The sequence below is a fragment of the Vigna unguiculata genome, chromosome 4 (genome assembly GCF_004118075.2).
Source record: "Vigna unguiculata cultivar IT97K-499-35 chromosome 4, ASM411807v1, whole genome shotgun sequence".
NCBI classification, from domain to species: domain Eukaryota; kingdom Viridiplantae; phylum Streptophyta; class Magnoliopsida; order Fabales; family Fabaceae; genus Vigna; species Vigna unguiculata.
Window position 1 is genome coordinate 4,854,443 of NC_040282.1, and position 21,191 is coordinate 4,875,633.

General features: G+C 30.6%; 1 long non-coding RNA gene across 4 annotated transcripts; it reads right to left on the minus strand.

Moving 5' to 3' along the window:
* Positions 1 to 1,405: 1,405 nt before the first annotated feature.
* Positions 1,406 to 7,784, minus strand: LOC114181198. 4 transcript variants are annotated; one of them, XR_003603768.1, is made up of 5 exons: positions 7,389 to 7,784; positions 6,246 to 6,347; positions 4,635 to 4,780; positions 4,379 to 4,518; positions 1,406 to 3,457 (listed from the first exon to the last, which is right to left on the minus strand). It is a non-coding gene; the product is annotated as an uncharacterized LOC114181198 (long non-coding RNA). The 4 variants fall into 4 exon arrangements; XR_003603767.1 differs by lacking the exon at positions 1,406 to 3,457 and adding an exon at positions 5,864 to 6,044 and having other exon boundaries at positions 4,100 to 4,518; XR_003603766.1 differs by lacking the exon at positions 1,406 to 3,457 and adding an exon at positions 6,931 to 7,011 and having other exon boundaries at positions 4,100 to 4,518.
* Between the last annotated feature and the right edge of the window lie 13,407 nt (positions 7,785 to 21,191).

Genomic DNA, 21,191 nt, shown 5'->3' on the forward strand with positions numbered 1-21,191 from the left:
TGATGGCACTTTTTATTTTCTTGTTACTTCCTCAACTTTACCTTTTTCCTTTTTATTAATTTAGTTCTCTTACTGTGTTATTTATGTATTTTTAATCTATTTATTAGTTTATATTTAGTTTTTACATGTCATTAAACTTAATATTTAGCAACAAGAACTATCATGAGCCTGTGGCAGAATACAAGTTGATGCAGGAATATAATAAAGTATCGGAGTTAGCACCTAAGTTAATATTTACCATTAAAAGTTAACACACAAAAATAAAAAATTCACAATAATAGGAACCTGAGTAAAAATTCATTAAAAAGTAAAATTATTAAAGGGCAATAAAATGAAAAAAAAAAATACCACTCAACCAATATACTTTCCCCATTCCATATTTATTGCCATTAAATTTTGATACGTAGATTAAGAAAAATAAATTATTACTCCAAGATAGTGAAATTTATTGGGGACCAGTTTTATTGAAGTGTGTTACCATCTTTTTTATTTTTTATAAACATATTATCAACTATTCCAATATAAAAATATTAATTGGAGACTAAATATAGAATAAAACTTAATATTTTGAAACTTAATAAAACTTATCATCCTAAACATTATGAACCAATTTTTAATTAATTTCATAGTTTCATTCAATCTTAATGATGTAAGCATTGTATTGTTTTGCGTACCTTCCTATTATTTTTTGACAGAAATACCCTTAAGGATTAAAGAATATTACTGTGTTTGGAAAAGTTTCATGAACCGTCACTGTTGGTCAACCGTAGTTACTTATAATCACAATTAAGTACGTAACAAGAGTTCAAATCATGTGACACGTGTTAATCTAGATTATTATGATGACACGTGTGAGTCAGCCATGCAGAACCAGAGTCAAAGTTATTAAACACTGTAGAAGTCATGTAAAGACATTTAATGGAGTAATTAATTGAGAAATAAAATAAAAATTAAATTAGATAATAAAAATGTAAGATAAAACATAGGGTTTAAGGTGTGTGTAACAATGAACATAGATTGGGATAAAAGAAAAAAAGAATAGAAGTTGACAATTTTATCTTAGATAATGAATTATGATTAAATGGAAACAGTCTTAGTGCTTCTAAAACTTAACTTAATTAAGTAATTCTACAAACTTTTTTTTTTCTTTTCATTTTGTTCTCATCTATTTACTTCTAACCAAATTTTTACTTCATTTCTCTTCTATTTTTACTCCTCAAAGTTTACTTTTATCAAACTATTTTTTCTCTTCTTTGCCAAATAAAGTATAGAAAACATATTATTTGTTATTTTAACTTTTTTAGTTTCTATATTAGTAATACGTTTAATATTTAATAAAATAATAACAGTTCTTATTTTAGTAAAAAAAATGTTAATAAATAACCTTGTTTCTTGCCTGTGATTTCTGCCACAAGATAAAGGAGGAACTGATTTGCACAATAAGGTATCAAATGTTTAGCTGTTAAAATTGGCAAGACTTGGTAAAGTGAATAAAGAATACAACTGTAGATGCTCTGTTCAACCTTTGTTTCATAGCATGGCAGGGACCTCTATGTTTCTCTTTCTTTCTCAGTTCACTCAAGACACATTAGAAGAAGCCCCAATTTTCTGATAAAATAAAATATATTTTTTTTCTTTTTGAGAAAAAGTTCTACTGACGACAGACCAGTTAATTTCTCTGTTGTTCTGTGAACAAAAAAACAAAATTAGAAAAATACGAAATTAAAAATCTGACGGCCTAGTTATGCGAAATTATCATTATGATTATTGATTTTTCCCACAGACTCATCTCAGATTGTAGGTGGGTGTCCTAGAATTTCGTACACTACTGTTCTTCTTAATTGAGAGGACTGTTTGAATTGTTCTTTTAACTTTCTCCTTTACAAGTTTTGTTAAAATTCACTATGAAGTTCTTAGTACTAAGATATTTTAAGATAATTTGACAAATTAGATACATTAACTAAGAAATTTAACTTATGAATCAAAATAGGCCACATAAGTTGTATTCTATCTGTCCCTATTCACAATGTAAGGGTGTTTCAAAGCATCTTGCAGATGCTGAAATGAACTTATTCTTCTTGGGTCAGATATAAACTTCATTTACAATCACAGAAATTGTGAGTTTGTTGCATTTGTAATTCTTATTGGACCTTGTTTCACTAGTGTCACTGTGCTGCTACAAAGATCTAAGGGACTGCATTGCGAATACATTCAAATTACTGTTTCACCAGCGCTCACTCGCAACCACCACCAAATCATAAATCACATGTACTTCTTCTATCTCTCTTATCCTTTCTATGAATTAATTGAATGTCACAAGAATCTAATTCAGTTTTTGCTTCTACTTTTTTGGTATCTTATTATGGCAAGCTGATTCATTCTGAAGTCAACTAGAAGAAACAGCATGACAATAACTTTAAGGTTTTCCACCATAGTCCTAGCACAATTCCATCACATTCATTTCTACACTATGAGCCTTCTGAGTTTTTTTAAACTATTTAACAGCTCACTCATCCAAAATTTTCAGAAAATAATGCCAAAGGTTGGAAGGAAACTACCACCAACTAAGAATACAACTAACAGAGTAAATCTAAAAATACCATTCTGCTCCATAATTTAAATAGGTTCTGTTCATGATGTTTTTCTAATGGATATACATGGTTTGATTTTAAAAACCAAACTCAATTCAAATTAAAACTATATACATATTGGATTTTGAAACCACCAAGACACGTGACCGAACTTGTTTGAACCTACACATATATTAAAATGGCTCATCTTACACTAATTGGTTAATCATACCATGTAATTTGTTTCTTATCTTCCTAGAAGCTACAGAAAGCTAGTCAATATGTGATGATGCACACATGCAATAAACACTGTATTGAATTTTATGCAGCCATAAAAAAGGTGATCATACCATGGATTAATGCTAAATGAGCAAATGTATTTAATACAAAATGTAACTATCCTCACTACAGAGTATCTAACTGTCTACACAGTGGTATATAGGCAATCAAAAAATACTGAAAAACCTTTACAATTTTATTTTATACAATGAAAAGATAAATAATATTTATGAGCAGCAAGCTTCAAAATAACAATTAATAGTTGTTCTAGGTGTTCTTCTCCATAGGGTAGAATCTACACCTAAAGAATGAACTTGATGTATGAGGTCGTCAATGTTTTCCTTGAAAAAAGACATAATATGTTGTAATTTAGCATCCTTTCGCATCATTAAAAGTACAGAACCAATGGCCTAGTACATTGAGTACATTGATAAAAAAAAAACTGCTTTCAGATATAACTTAAGCCATTTTCTTCAACACAAGATTCATAACTTTATGACAATGGTCAAACAAGAAAAATCAAGGAAGAAGAATGCTGGGTACTTAATTGAAAGGAACCTGTTCATCATCTCCTGAGATGCCAGAGTGAAATCTCTATAATCCAAGTACTAAAATTCATATCAGAAAAATTAAGGTCCATTCTTTTAGAGAAAAAAATAGAAGAAGAAACTGCTAAATTACTTGAAGCACTCACTAGTATGAAAAACATAATAGGAGTCTAGCAAACATTTAAAAAGGAATGTGCATAGAAACACATATTTAACAAATAAATCAATTCATGTTGTCAACAAAAATTATAACTGATTCCTTATAAAATAAAAATATGCCAAATTACAACACTTCATAGTCAGATCAGAAATCATAATAGAGATCTAGAAGAAACTCTTGTTGAAGAAAAAACAAATATAAGTTTCTACAGCACATGTCTTTAGACCAGAATGAGAAAATGAAAATATCTTAATTATTAATTATTTGTTACAAATAATACCCGTGAGTTTATCAGTTAGTTCTATATACCCTCAATTAAATCGAGCCCTAGCTCGGTAGGAGGGAGTGTAAGCATACACAGAGGAGTCAAAGTTGTCATTTTTCTCAATGAATTTTCACATTGGTTAAAATTGTGACATTGATATCTGTTGTTATATAACTCCAAAAACAACTGCCAACAAAGGAAAATACCATAATAACCAGTCATCTGAGAAGTAGTGACATTTTAGACTCAATTCTCACCATTGCCTTTGATATAATAATGTCTGGTAGACATTTTATTAGATTCTGCATTTCTTTTCTAAAACTTGTCAATTTTTATTTTATATAGAAAGATATTGTAACAATCAATCATAATACTTAAAAAACATTCTAGAAATTTTGACTTTCAAAATAAATTAAGGGCAGAAAAAACAATTACTTAATTTTAATTTAAAGCGTGATCTGGGATATCTAAAAGAATAAAGTGAGACAAGTAGTCAACAACATAGTTCAATTTTACATTGATGGCTTGGCTAGTCAGTTTTCTGAAGCATACTTACCTGCACATTATTCATCAGATATTCGGAAGATGATGGCCCAAAGCGGCGATGCTTTGTTCAGAAAGTCTAGTAGGTTTCGAATCCTCTGTAACAAGCATTCTCATGAGAGAGACGCCATAGGCAAAAGAAGGCTTTTGCGGCTGCGGTACAAAATCAGTATGAGAATAAAAGGTTTCTAAATGAGCTTATGAAGCACCAGAAATGTAGACAGAAAAAATCTCAACACAAGAAAACTCAATAAAATGAGTCAACTTACTATCTGATCAATTATTACTTTTTCTATCATCTGTAGAACAAGAGAATTGTCACCCTATCTGTGCAATGTTTGATCAAAGAACTGTTGTCATTGACTTTAAAGTTTCGCAAAGTGCGTCACTCTTTTAAAACCAGAGGAACCAATTTCTGCAAAATTAAAAAGAATAACATTTCTGAATCTCCGAGGCTTGAAGACTACCAAAAGTGGGTTTTGAAAGATTCATAAACATAGCTATTTCAATCACCAAAGAATACTCAAGCAACTTTTTCTTGTTCTGGGATGAATACAAACTTCCTATTGCTAACATGTTATTCGTACATAGCATTGAAAGAATGCTACATAAATATGGTTATTAGAAGTTACCAAGAAGAAAGATACAGGTAGTAGGAAAGCAAATTGGAACAGATACCAATGTAGATATGGTGATTGGTAACCCATCATTAGGAGTTAACATATAAAGAAGAATAGTGGTAAAAGTGAGATAGAATTGGAGGGAGAGGAAGACGAGAGAACAAGAGAATAATAGAATGGATACTCAGCAGAAGGAGTGAGAGAGGAAGATGCCAGGATCATGCTGGATGGAGAGAGAATGATTATTTGAGGGAGGGTAGCAGAATGAGAGGTATGAGGGTTCTTGAGTGAAAAATGTCAGACTAGGCTGAGTGAAGGAGTTCTTCCGCATAAAAGGGATTTTTTTTATTGCAGTTTTAATTTAGTAAGTTTCACCTCTAATTAGTCATATTTCAGTATCAATACTATTCAATTTTTTGGTCACATTTGACAGAACATAAGCATTGCCAATTTCAACCCCTGCCAGTCCTTTCAGATCACAGCTACTGAGCATAATAGACAAAAACACTGAATTGGAATAGTGAAACAAGAAATGCATATTATCAAAAGTTATAATGTCTTTTAAAAGTTTATTTTTCAGCAATTAAACAATGATAGAAAAATAAAATAAGAGGATGAGAAAACATCTCCTTGCTGTTTATGTTACTGGCTTTTATGGAACCATTTTCAAAAACTTAATAAACATTAGATGATAAATTGACGGCACTGGGGTAGAGTGCTTTAAAAAATAGCTCAAAATAATATAAAAAAAGAAGTAAGAAATGAATCACACATGCCTTTATAGAAGTCACCCCTGTTTTTTAAACGTTACAGAGAGGTGAAACTGTATAAAATAGAAAATGAATGCCTGAGACAGGGTGGAAATTCAAGATTCATACACATGTTTTTCACCCTTTCTATTGTAAATGATCTGTGGTTTGCCTATCCATAAAGCATCATCAAGGTAGGAGCTTATGTTAAGTTCTGGCATTCCAAATGCTCTAGCATCCAGTAAATAATTAACCAAATTGTACTGCACTGTTGAAAATGCCTCTAGGATCAAAGTTTGCTCTTGTTGGCCTAAGTGGAAATTTGACATAACAGGCCCTAGTTATTACTAACAGAACCGTTATTCCAAAAATTCATACAGTAAATTACAAGATATAGCAAAAATCATCAACTCACCTCTCATGAAGGATGGAACAAAAGTAAAGCTAAAGTATCTATATTCTATATTAACAAAATCAAGAAAAAAATGAAGTTTGAGTTTATCACACAAACCTATGCACGCAGTTGTACCCCCAGAAAATGCACTGGTACTAAAATCCCTCACAGTTATAGATTTGCATGAGAAGAATATTCTTCCTGTGGTGTCAACTCTTCCTAAAAAAATGAAGAAAAAACACATAAATCAAGTTCATTGTAAACGAAATTTCATAATGCGAAAACAATAGATTTTTTCAGAGCATTTAAAAGCATAAAATCATTCATGATTATCACGAAATAAATGAAAAAGCTAGTTGAATTCGATGATAATACCCACTTTGAAGAACATAATTGTCAATACGCAATAGGTTGGCTAAGAGTGTAAGACTGTGATTCACATCGTCACTAAGCCATTAAACTCAATCAATAACAAATTTATCATTTCGGTTGTAAATGTTATAAATTGTTCACTTTGTATGTAGTTGTATAAATTAAATGTGTTTATCATCCTAAATTTTCCTGGCTTCTGTCTGTTATCCATTCAAATGGAGCACATTAATGTACTTATGTGATTCAATTTAAAGGAAAAAAATAAGACATAGAGCCTGGGAATGGAACACACATGTTGTCCCTAATCAAGGATGAAATTTTGGGCAATCACAGGTTCATACCTTTCCACAAAACAACATTCTGCAGGATTTACACAAATCATGCCATTTCACTCTTCCTTTCAGTTACTTAATTGACATAAACTACTTACAAAATATCGAAACTTTTTCTACTCAGTTTCCTCGTCCTCATCCAAAATCCAACCCAGAAATTTTCATCTTTCCTATGTTAACTGCAATTATTCAAACATCAAATAAAACACTAAGCAAGTAAGGAGCGAGAAATTGGTCCGGATATATAATATGATGCAGATATATAATATGATGTATTGAATTGAACAAATTAAACGGATTACAATCTTTGTGCTTAAGCTCATGTATTCATCAAACTTCATCCAGATAAAATCTGGGAAGAAATAGCAATTTCCCGTGAACTTATACAAAAATATGTCCAATATCAATGCTTTAAGATTGAAGCAGTATGGAAAGTTTGACAAAAAGCACTTCTCATTATCAAACGGTAATTTAATAGTCCAAAAGAATACAAGAACATCACAATATAACCGAAAGCAAATAGGGCTCACGATTTCCCCCAAATTACAGAACACACATTTTAGAATTTCTAGAGAATCACTGCCACGCTGCAACTTCCATTAATTCAAATTAACAACAAAACCTCAATTCCCGCTCTCTCTTCTCCCTTCTTCCGTCAAACCTCAATCTCCGCCACCACCATCAAGCCAAGGAGTCCCACTTGCGCGTCCTTTACCTCTTCCTCAAACATGAATTAGGGTTTCTCCACGCTCTGAATTTCACTTCGCAAACGCACAATCTTAAATCCCTTATTTCCAACCAGATTTCTCTCGACTCGCCGATTCAACAACATCTTCTCAGTCCCAACACGAGTGCCACCTCTCTCCTCCATTTTGGGAAAGTCGAATGGGTTAACGGAAAACGAAAACCCTAACTTCGGATTTTGCGCTTTTTAGTTTTCAAACTCTTTCTCATTTTCGCGGTAACGCAGGTGTAAAATTTATATTTATACTTTCTAAAATGAAATATTGAAATTTTAAAAATCTAACTATTTTAAAAAATCAATTATATAATCTCATACAGGTAAATTCTAAGAAAATGTCAAAAACTTACTTGTATATTCATAAAAAAATGTTGCAAAATTAATTATTTAAAAAAATATATATATAATTTTAGATAACTTTTTATAAAATTAAAATTATTATAAAATAAAACTAATAATAGATAGGAGAAGTAAATGAATAATAATAGAGGATGAGAGAAGGGAAAGTAACTTTCATGTGTGTCTCATTACCAATGGGAAAAATCTTTTATCATGAGTATTTGTATAAGGACGACAATTCATAACACTCTCCTTCTCCTTAGGTATTCCGATAAGAGAATATATCTCTTTTGAAATAAAAGACTAGTGAAGGGAAAAAAGTACATAATTATAGGCTTAAATAGTCATTTGGTCTTAGTTTTGGTCGACTTTTTTCACTTTGGTCCTACTTTTGAAAATGTATTCAATTTGGTCTTACCTTTCGTAATTTTTTTTCAATCAACTCCTTTTCGTTAACTTTGTCTAAATCGTTAACGGAACAGTGGCCAACGTGGTGATTTTGTGTGACGTGGATACTGTTCAGTGACGTGTCCGTTTGCACTGTGCTGACCATTTAATTTTAATTGCATATTCATTTTAGGGTTTAAGTTGAAATTAAATTGGGTTTAGGGTTGTTTATGTCGAATTGGGGATTTGTGGGTCGAATTGGGGATTTTTTCGTCGCTCTGTGAAATTCTGGAATTCCGCCTTTGAGATCAATTTTTGGCATCCAAGGTTTATGCTCATCTCTGTACAATCGTTGCGGAGGGAAAAACGTGTTCATCGCGGAGGTATGTCCTGCTTTAGGATTTTATTTTTGCTCAGTATTGATTGGGTTTAGTGTTAATGATTAGGGTTTTGTTTATGCATTCCATGGAATATTTTAAATTGTAGTTGCTTTTTCGGTGGTGCATTGTTTATTGTTTTCGCTGGTGACCCGCCATTTTTAATTGTTTGTGTTGTCGCTATCTGTGGTGGGGTGGGTTTCATGGTTGGTTGTCGGTTTGTCGGTTGTAGATGGAGTATTTGTTCCCCATTTAAACATTGTTTACAATTTGCAGGTTTTTTTCTGTTTTTTTTTTTTTGTGTTTCCAATGTCTGATGAAAGGTTTGAGGTTGTGGTCCACCACCGTGGTCACTTTGCCGAAAATGAGTGGTGTAAGTATGAATTGCAAGTTCGGTGAACCCAGCTATTACAAGAAGATGAAGATGCCCCATGAGACATTCCTTTTCAACTGAACTTTAATGGAAGACAACCGCAATGAAAACAAACCCTAAATTTCAATTTAAAACTGGGCTATGACAGTGCAAACGGACATGTCACTGAATAGTATCCACGTCACACAAAATCACCACGCTGGCCACTGTTCCGTTAACGATTTAGACGGAGTTAACGAAAAGGAGTTGATTGAAAAAAAATTACGAAAGATAGAACAAAATTGAAAACATTTTCAAAAATAAGACCAAAGTAAAAAAATCGATCAAAAATAGGACAAATGACTATTTAAGCCATTAATTCTATATAGTAAATAAAAATAACGCTTACTTATGAAGTTGTTGTTGTTATGGTGTTACTGTGTTCAGTTATTATTATTACAATGTGTTATTTGTATGGAAATTTATCAGAAAAATTATATCGTGTAACTTCAGTCATACCCACGTAAAGAATTGACAACATTTTTTATTCAAGATCTGGAATCTTTTATGAGTCTTTGTTTTTTTTATAGGCTTTAACTTTATATCTATACCAAATACAAGTTTTAAACTCATGTTTAAAGTATTGTGTTAATTTAATTAATGTAATTCTCTACTTTACCATTTGCCTTTTTATTAATTTAATTCTCTTATTGTGTTAATTATGTATTTTTAATCTATTTATTTATTAGTTTATATTTAGTTTTTACATGTCATTAAACTTAATATTTAGCAACAAGAACCGTCATGAGAGTGTGGCAGAATACAAGTTGACGCGGGAATATAATAAAGTATCGGAGTTATAATATTTACCATTAAAAGTTAACAAACAAAAATCAAAATCAAAATTTCACAATAATAGGAACCTGAGTAAAAACTCATTAAAAGTAAAATTTTTAAAGAACGATAAAATGAAAAAAAAAAATACCACTGAATCAATATACTTTCGCATTCCATATTTATTGCCATTTACAATTTTTGATACGTAGATTAAGAAAAATAAATAATTACTCCAATATAGTGAAATTTATTACGGACCAGTTTTATTTAAGTGTGTTACCACATCTTCTTTATTTTTATAAACACATTATCAACTATTCCAATATAAAAATATTAATTGGAGACTAAATATAGAATAAAACTTAATATTTTGAACAAAAAAAAAATACTAATAAAAAAAATTGAAATGTTAAAGTGCAACCCATTTAAATATGATGAGAGTATATTGATGTCTAAATTTATAAGATACTAATTAACTCATTATACATTAAATTAAAGAAATGAAGATCGATAAACTCATTAATATAAAACTCATAAAGTATAATAACATCATATCCTAAACATTATGAAACAATTTTTAATTAAATTCATAATTTTAATGATGTAAGCATCGTATTGTTTTGCGTACCTTATTATTTTTTTTGACATAAGTGGCCTTAGAGATTAAAGATCATTTTTATAAAATGATGATTTTTATAAAATTAAAATAAAATATTATAATTGTAAATCCTACACTATTTTTTAGGGGAAATATTACTTAAATTTTAGTTTATTGCCACTGTGTTTTTGAAACCACTCTTTCTGTTTAACGTTTTGAATTTCTCCTACTAGTTCTCCCTTTGTGTCCAGAACCTTCGTTGTCCCCGAGTTTGGAAGGTTCACTATTGTTGCATTAAACACCATTATCGCTAGAGGAATTGGTGACCACATGTAGACGGAGGAAGACAATAGACAAAATATTTGATCACATGTTGATCTATAACAAGTTTGATCAACTTCAAGCTATTGGTTAATCTAATTTGTGGTTGTCTTGACGACCGAAAATATATTTTTGACTTAGGTTTTATGATGGTAGGAGAAACTATTTTTTGTAAGAGTGCTTATCAAACTTTTATCGCTACTTCTACCATAAAGGCAATGTTGTTTGTTACGAAACACTTGTCAAGCTATGTGGCTTAAATTTTGATTTTTGACTTTCAAAGTATTCAAAGTATTTATAGACCACTTGTAATATATTGTGATAATACTGTTGTCATGCATTTCTCTCAAAACAACAAAATTTCTACTCGCTCAAAGCATTTCTTATATAATTTTTTTGTTTGTTAGGGATTAAGTTTTGGATTTTCAAACTTGGATTGAGCATACTCCCATAGTAAACATGTTAGCAGATCCACTAACTAAAGACTTAGCTATTGGAGTTTTTTCAAAATCATGTAGCTCATGGGTGTGGTTAAGTCTTTTGATGCACCAGGTTAGTGGGAATCTGAAATTTACATTTTATATTATTATGGTCTTCATGTGATGTAAATTTATCAATAACGTCATTTTCATTACATCTCTTTTGGCATATAAAAATGTATGCATCATTTTGGGATCACATATTTATTATGTTTTGTTTTATTTTATTTATTATCCATTATTTATGAAATCTATGCATATGATACGTATCGCTATCGGATATTATCTTTGTGGTTCATGTTTATATTTCTTAATTGGTATTTGTGTGTGTTATAATTGGTATAATTTATTTATTTATTAATGTTATCCAAGTGGGAGAATGTTGTATTTTATATAATTTTATTATATAAAATTATTATTCTCTAGTTTGTTATTGTTATGGATTAACATTAATCAATAAATTATATTATTTTTTAGTATTAATTATATTGTGTTAGTATCAATTATATTGCACAATTGTTATTACTTTATGGATAATACATATTGAGGTTTTTTTGAACAGTCTGTGATGTGTTGGATTGTTCAGTGAATGGTCTGTGATGAACTTGACTGTTCAGTAACCGGTTGAGAGGTGAGAGGTTTCTGGTATCTGCCCGTAAGATATAATATCCCATTAATTAATTTTAATATAAAAAAATAAGACATTAGATTCTATTTTTTTAACATTCAGTCTTTTGGACATACTCTACAACAATATTATTTCACATGCAATTCTAATATCACTTTTCCATCTACATTATTCCTATTTAGTCATCATGTACCTTCCCATTCTACTATTTGAAATATTGAAAATTGTTCTAAATATATTAGAGATAATTTATTATATAAGTTTGGGTTTATCACTCTGCTTTCAGTCATAATCTACCATATACATAATATATATATATATATATATATATATATATATATATTAAAAATATAAAAAATACTTAAAACATTATAAATATATAATTATTATGTAAATTCCAATTAAAATCAAATATATTAAACGTTGATTTATATATTAGTGACTTCATTAATAAATATTAATAAAATATTATATGAGATACAAATCGAAGTATCGTGCATTATAACTTTTAATTATTTGCCTATATCATAATGTAGTACTTAATAACAGTTACTAATTTCGCTCATCTTAATTGTAGTTTTCTTTATTTATGAGACTTGAATTCGACCTTTCATGAGAGATTCAAGTTCTGCAAGGCCCATTAAAATCAGTTTCTCTTTTCTGCCCTAATGTGTAAGGGTTGGCCTTAATCTTTTGGGCCTAAGGGTTGGCCCATATGGTGCAAAAGCCCTGTTAGGATTCCCCTTTCAGCCTCATTTTGCAAGTTGAACCTAAACACTGCCGCCTTTCCATTTCAGAGCTCTGTTAGGGTTAGTCGTCAACCCCTCCAAGTGAACTCCAACCAGACCTCCACTTCACGTAAGTCGATTCTAACCTGTACTTCAGTTCCTTCTTCGTGGTTACAACTAGAGTCAGTCAGGGAGCTCATTTTAATCTGGTTCCATTGTTTTTCCAGCTCGCTAATCCCCTCTAAGAGCTGTTACGTCCACTGTTGGTACCCAGGGATCCAGTTGGTTTGCTGTTATGAATGTTTGCCATGGTGGGATTGTTGTTCGGAGTATATTTTTGAGTCTGCTGCAGGTGAGAACAATGGCGGGCACTGATAAACTCGCCCAAGCGAGCTAGTCTCGCCTAGGCGAGATTAACAAGGGCTCGCCTAAGTCTTTTCCACGAATGGTCGCCCAGGCGACCTAGTGTAGTTTTTGAGCGAGTGACGTCTCGCTTAGGCGCGGAAAGTCTCGCCTGAGTGAGAACGCGCGAAAAGTCCCTGTGCAGAAAGTCGAGCTCTCGCCTAGGAGAAGGAAGCTCGCCTGAGCGAGGGTCCTCCTCGCCAGGGCGAGATCATGCTGCCTGAGCGAGAAGCTGAGCGAGAAGGTGGCTGGCCTTGAAGTTTTCCTTGATTTAAAATGTTGATTATGTGCTTGGATGGTTATTACCTTTAAGAATATGAACTGAATGACTTTTATGAATGGGATGGTATGAGAGTTATGATTTATGCGTTTTAGCATGATGTGAGTATGATATATGTATGAGATGGTTAATGAAATTAAGATGATGAGTTTGACATGAGTTTGGCATGAGACATGAAAGAGGTTGGTATTGATACGACATGGTAATGATATGAGATAGAGTTCCATATTCTGGGTTTGAGAATAATGAGTTGGCATGGTTTAGTTGGGAGTACGAAAGAGGTGAATTATGAGAAATTGTATGAGACGTATATGTACATATAATGTGTGTATGCATGTAGAATCTGTTTGATTGATTATGAATGTTTGGTCAGTGTCAGTGTGTAAGTCCTTGGGATCTCTAGGTGGGATTCCCAGGGTCGTGCTTCAGTGGTTGGGACGTAATCCCATAGCCCCTGTTAGTGGGTGTCCATGGTGGTGTCCCATCTGTATAACTAGGTAAGGATTCAAGGTAAGGTTGCATCCTGACACTCTAAGGAGTCAGTTAGTCTCACCTAGAGCAGACTGACTCATGTGGTGAGAGTAGCAGGAGGCCCGAAATTCATTAAGGGCTAACCTTGTGGTGAGGGAAAATTGATTCATTATAGCACTTGTAACACATAGCTCGGGGGTGAGCAGAGGTATCCACCACAAGTGCAAGCATCCACTGAATCCGACCAGGTTATATGTATCCGGATGAGTCGAGTCAAGTCATAGTGTATTGCTTGGGAGGTCGTAACATGCTTGTGTGATGTATGTATAATGGGTTGTGAATATGTATCTGATTTCATTGATGAAATGATTTTGGCTCTAGCTTACCCTTTGCTTGTTTGATTGTTTTGTGTGTGGTTCTTCTCTTTTGCGATGACCATCAAATTATTGATGTGAGCAGAAGCGAGAGGTTCTTGCGGTCAACAGGGAAACGGTGACTCCGCTGCATAGTCCATCTGGGCTGGAGCTGATGTTTTATTTCTTTTTGTTGGGCTTTTCTTAGGGCCACAACCCATGTATTATGTTTGACTTGTGATCTCCTATATTCCTTTTAACTTTATATTTGGTTTTTTCTGTGGCACTATGGTGTGCCTTACGTTGTAAGGAGTGGGATTAAACTCCAGGACTACGCTACGTTATTATTCCAGTGTGACGTGACGCTTCTTTAATTACATTATTAATTAAATGGGGTGTTACAAGTTCAATCATATGTTCACTGTATTGATCACTTAATCATCAAGTATAAACCAAAAAAAAAAAAGAAAAATCACATTTCACCTGATAGGATTCAACAAACCAATCAAATCCAATGGTAATATCAGATTATAATTTACAAATTCAATGAAATGAAACCAAAGCAATAATAATATGATGTTTTTAATTTTCAATTATATTATGCCTAAAATTTTATGGAATAATTGTATTTTTATATTTCGTTTATTTATTAAATTGATTTAAAGTAATTACAATAGATATAAGTTAAGAAAGATAGTCGATTTAGTACAACAAATATTTACATATTTTGTTTTCTTTTATAGTAAATAAGAGAAAAATATATATGTATTCTTAGTACAATCATTTTAATTCAGTTAATTTTATTTGAAATCTGTTAGTGGTTAAGATAATTAAATGCACATTTGTTTTTTCAAGTAATTGCTTTAGTAAAACGCAATTTAATGACAATATACGATTAATCTTAAAAACATTACTAAGGATTACAAAGAAGGAGAAAAAAAAAACATGTAACTATTACTTTAACCATATACATGTTCAGTTACTTTTTAGCTATTAATAATAATTTAAACAAAATTAATTAATCAAAGCTTTTTAACTAAAATTTATAATTTATTTCTTATTTAACGAAATATGATCCGTGTTGTACTTAACAGACTATTTTTACTTCATTCTTTATGATAGTTGTAAACTATAAACAAATCATCTGTTTTTTTTTTCTTTATTGTTTTGTATATTTGTATCACCCTATAACTTACTGATATATTTGGATGTCCACTACTAATAAAAATTATCTGTCAATTTTTGTTTTGAATTTTTTAAAAAATATTTATAAATTTTGTTATAAAAAGAATTATAAAAATTATTGTCAACTTTTTTTAAATATTTTATATTTTTTAAATATTTGTAAATTACATAATTTAAAAAATAATATATTCGGGAAAAAATTACCTGTCAATTAAAATTTTTAAAAAATGATAAAAAAGAAATTTTTTGAATTTTTTTAATAAATTAGAAAAATATTTATAAATTTTTTTAATAATGTTCGTTGGTTTGGATTAAATTGTAGAAGACATAGATAAAAAACTAAACTAATGTAATTAAACAGAAAAAAAAAAAGTTTTAGGTTAAATTTGTATATTTTTTTACAATCCAATTGAAATGGACTTGTGAATATGCTAGAATCAAATGATTGCATGTTTGTTATAAGGATTTTATTCTTGTAGTTTTATTGTAATAATTGAAACAAGCCATGGTAGAAAAATTGGAACCCATGCTTGTGGCTCAGAAATTAATGATTGCATTATTTTTGGCCTGACTTGAAGTTGAAGATGAAGATGAAGGGAAAAAGAAAAATATAGGTATATAGGTAGGGTTGTAGGAAAGAGACATAAGGAAGATTAAGTGTATTATTTAAGAATCACTTTGATAATAAAATCGTATTTTTTTCATATTAAGTTGTAGAATTCATGATTATTTTGTAACTTTTTTACATGTGTAAATTTAAATTATATTTTTTTTTTAAAATTAGGTATCTTTTGTTTATCCATTATTGTTTAACACTCGTTAAATATGAAATTATAAGAAACTAATGGGTATGTAATGGCATCAAAATTTTCAGAGTTGAAAAAAAAAAATCTTGAAATTTATGATATTTTATTCACTTAATTATTGAGCATTATTTTTATATGGGTGGTTATTATTTTCGAAAAAAAGTCAAAAATGGTTGACGGGTTTAACAAACTAATTAATCAATCATGTTATGAAAAATGGATTGTTCTGATTCAATTCATTTCCTATCTATCTGTATCCTTGTCGGAGCGTCGGCAATACACAGCCAAAAAATAATAACCTAATTGAATTATAATCTAACTATTACTAAAATGAGGATTAATTAATCATAATTATCATATTTTCAAAGAGAACGTTTAATGATAATAGGTTAATTCACTTTGAATATAAATCAATTTATTGTTGCATACTCAGAGGATGAACTAGAAATATTGAAAAAGATGAAAATTAGAGTGAAAATATTAGAAAGAGGAAAGAAAAAGAGTTATATTATTATTATTATTATTATTATTATTATTATTATTATTATTATTATTATTATTACGTTAGATGTATGTTCTACTTATATTTATACTAATTGGAAATATTGGTGTTCAAAAGCTAACCTGTAACTTTAGTTGTCCAAATTTCCTTTCTTTCTTTTTTTTCTCGCATTTTCTTTTTCACACACACATATAATTTTCCCTAATAATTCAACATTTTAAAAGTATATTATGTATTTAAATCTTATTAAAATTATGGAAAAATGATCATTTTCAAGAAAATGACTCATAATTATTTCACGTACATTAACCTATCCATCATAATCTATCCAAGGTTCAATTCATTCAATCATCTTTCTACCCCATTTGAATTTTAATAACAATTCTTTATCTTATTAAGAAGACGACAAGATGAAAATTTCTTGATTTCTCGAATGGTCAAAAAAGAACAAGAGATAGAAAACAAGACGTTACTAGTAGTGATGTACAATATTTCTGAAAAAATTGACTTAATAAGTAGGACCTATATATGATGATATGCATATATACCTCTTTTGGTTTCCCTCAATTGTAGTAGTATGAGTAATTGTCAAGCACCAACCAACATAATAGTATTGCTTCAACCATTGTCTTATCATTCTTTCATTGTAGTGTAAACCCTACAAAGAAGTAGGGTTTCTGCACAAACCATGCTTTTCAATCCACCTCATCACCTATTATGCATGTGCTCCACAAAACTTTATGTATATAATTAGGTTAAATATTTTGGAAGAAAACTTTATCACATGTCATACTCTTTTTGTTAAGAATATAAGTGTGAGTTTAAGTTTCACATTGGCTGTAAATGAAAAAGTAGAGCGCTATATAAAGATAAAGATCCATAAACCCATCGCCTTAAGGTTTTGGATTGAGAGTGATGTCAATGTCTTATGTGGTTGGACTCATGTCTTAATGGTTTTGTGTCTCCCAGTGAAACCTCCTCTTCTAAGATCCTATCAAGTGGTATCAGAGTCATTGGTTAAAACCAGCTCAGACGAGTGCAAATCCCTGTATTGAAAGTCTTTCTAACAAAGGTTTCAGGTAAGCGTGTCCCTTTAAGATAAATGGCGAACACGAGAAGGGGTACTCGTGGTTGGGAATGCTTTCGCTAGAGGGTGAGGGTACCAATGTGGTGGAAGGGACATTGTTAAAAATCTAAGTGTGAGTCTAAGTTCTACAATGGCTATAAATGAGAAAGTAGAGTGCTATATAAGGATGAAGACTCATAAATTCATCGCCTTAAGATTTTTGATTGAGAGTAGTGTCAATGCCTTATGTGGTTGGATTCATGTCTCATTGATGTTGTGTTTCCACGGTGAAACCCTCCTCTAAGATCCTATCACTTCTATAAGTAAATATTTTTAATTTGATTCATATAATCGATTAGATGTTTGTATGAAAGCAAATTGTTAAATAAATTTGTGTATAAAACCATTTTTTTTATGGCCTTCTTCGAATGGAAGTGGGGATGGTGTTTTTTCTTAGGGATCGAATGCCATTATTCTGCATGTCTCAACTTTCAACTACTTAGAACAAATCATACTTAATAATAGGAGTAATATTAATTAACTTTCTTTTCTATTAAATGATTTTAAAAATGCTTATTTCTTAAAATGCATGTGGTTAACAAACGGGTGGTGTCCTCAGATAGCGAAGGGTTACCCAAAATTTTTAAGGTATATGATAACAATTTTATTTATGGTCAATCTAACTTGTGGCCAATGAGACAATCCCAAGATACGAAAGCAAAACAAGTGCTTCATACTTGTCCACACAATTTTTCTAAGATATATCGTTAAATATTTATTTATAGATCCTTGTTTCATCAAAATATTCACAATAACATTCGAATACTTTAAAATGATTTTTCCGTCTGATTTCAGTTTTATATCCATTTGTTTTTCGTTTGGTATATAAAAGATAGGTTTAATTATTATTTTTTTGTCCTTATTTTTGTTTGAAAGTGTCAAATTGATCCTTAAATTTTGTTAAATTTTAATTTAGTCTCAATTTTTTTAAAAACCGATGCAATTTGATCTTTTTAGTTAAATTTTTTGAAATGAATCAATGATTTTTTATCAAAATCGGCATTATGATTATGATAATTATATCAATAAAGCAAATTATCATTCTTAACAACTTTAATTTTGATGAAAAATCATTCATCCGTCTCAAGAAATTTAACAAAAAAGGGCCATATTGCATCGGTTTTTCAAAAATTGGGATCGAATTGACACTTAAAAAGATCACAGGACTAATTTGACACTTTTGGACAAAAACAATGACCAAAAAAGTAATTAAACCTAAAAAATATCATATTTAAGCACATTAATCACTACTAAATAGTGACGGATCTAAGATTCTAAATCAGTAAAAATAATTAAAAATTTAATTTTGATTTCGCTGAAACAACTTTTTAAAATAAAAATAAAGAATTAAAAGAAACTAATATATAAAATTAATATTTTAAAAAAAATATTCAATAATAATTTTAACAAAATAAAAAAAAAAAATTTGTCCACGCTGTGTAGTTCCGTCATTGAGATTAAGAATCGAGAAGGGTATGATAATCTTACAATGCCAAGTTTTAATATTTCTTTAAGTAAGAGAAATTAACACAGGTTTGGAGAATCAGCTTTCATTGAATTTGGTTTACAAGAATCAATTGTTCCAGCATATAGCAGAAAATGTACGAAGAAAACTTGTTATCGAGCATGTTTAATGGGTGAATAGTGAATGGTGATTCTCGTTTTTATTGATAGATTTGGAGAATTGATGAAAGAATTAGACAGCAGTGTTGGTCAGAAAATTGTCATCTGACAACAACAACAACCAGTTCTGTCTCACTCTGCTCTAAATAATTCAAATTTCTCTGATCTTAATTACACTGTAAGATGTAAGTAATTTGGTTGCCTATCACCATTCATCATCATGTGATCATCATGTGGAATGTTGCACTCTCTTCCACACTCATTAATCCTCTCTCCACCTAACAACATGTTCATTTGCTAATGCCATTTTCAAGTTCTTACAACATTAATTCAGAACATAAACAACATCATGACATCATAAAATTGTTGTATACATGGTCAATTATTTGTAGAGATGTCAAAATAGGTTTCAATCCGTGAATTAATCCGGCTCATCACGAGTTCGAGCCGGGTTGGGTTGAGAAAAATTCAACTTTTTCAAAAGTGGATTGAACTCAACCCGGCTTATTTAATCTACGGGTTAAACATGTTCGAGCCGGGTTGAAGGTGGGTTGACTCACTTAACCCACCAACATTTTTTTACAATTTTTTTAAAATTTTTTAAAATTTTTTTAAATTTTTTTAAATTTTTTTAATTTTTTAATAATTATTTGCTACTCCTATTATATTTGTTCACAATTTCATGTTTTTAAATGCTAGAATGTTGCTTAATTATATTTGAATAGTTTGAATGTTTAATTAATTTGATTGTCGAGTTATATATGTTGATACTTTAATTATAATTTATACTAAATTACTCAAGTAATGGTCTTATAAACAATTTTTTATAAATTAGCATGAAAAAAATTGTATAGTTTTTTAATTTATATTTTGTTGAATAGTATGACAGAAAATTTGTAATATTAGTCATTCTTTCTTAGACTATATGGATACTTTCTTGAAAATAATTCTTCATATATTGGTGGTGAGCATGATCAAAATATTGGTTCTTGATTTTGCTATGATTGTTATCTCATGGGTTACTTAAAAATTTATTTAAATATTTGAATACTAAAAAATAAATAAATAAATAATTTTTTTAGGTGGGTTGGTGAGTCAATCCACTTAACCCACTAACCTGTGGTGGGTTAAGCCAGGTTACAAAATTTCTAACTCACCATAAAGTGAGCCGGATTGGATTCACTCATTTTCAACCTGGCTCGTGATGAACCAACCCGTGTCACTTTGACATATCTAATTATTTGTGTAGTAACTACAAAAACATATATTATGTATTTCACTTGAGGGAGTGAAAAACAGCGGTTAAAGATGAGAAGGTTGTGAAAATGATGTGGCGTGAGTGGAGAAGAGTGTGATTGAAAGAGGTCCAAGAACAGCTAGAGTGGGCTATGGCACACTGCAACAGTTCACATATCCTTATTATGGCATCTGACAAATCCACCAACCAGTCCCTTTCAAAGTTTGAGTTAATAAAGCATAAGAGCCTCTCAAACTCAGAATTGTGCTCCAAAGATCACAGCTATTAGTGAGAGTGGTGGAAGAAAATGCATGCCCCCTCTTGGACCCTACATGCCTCTCTCAACCACTGCACCATTTAGTGAAAGTACTCAATTAATTAACACGAATAACCCATCCAGCAAAGGGTTTAGTGTCATAACATAGGGTGTAATGTCACTTCCACAACTGGCAATTTTGTTCCTGTGCTTCCAATAATGATGCAGATGTGTTTTTCTTTTCTTTCGTTAAAAGTGGACTTTAAGTTTAACTTAACTCCACAAAACTAGTTAATAACGGTCCTATTATAGGTGGAACAAAATGTTCAA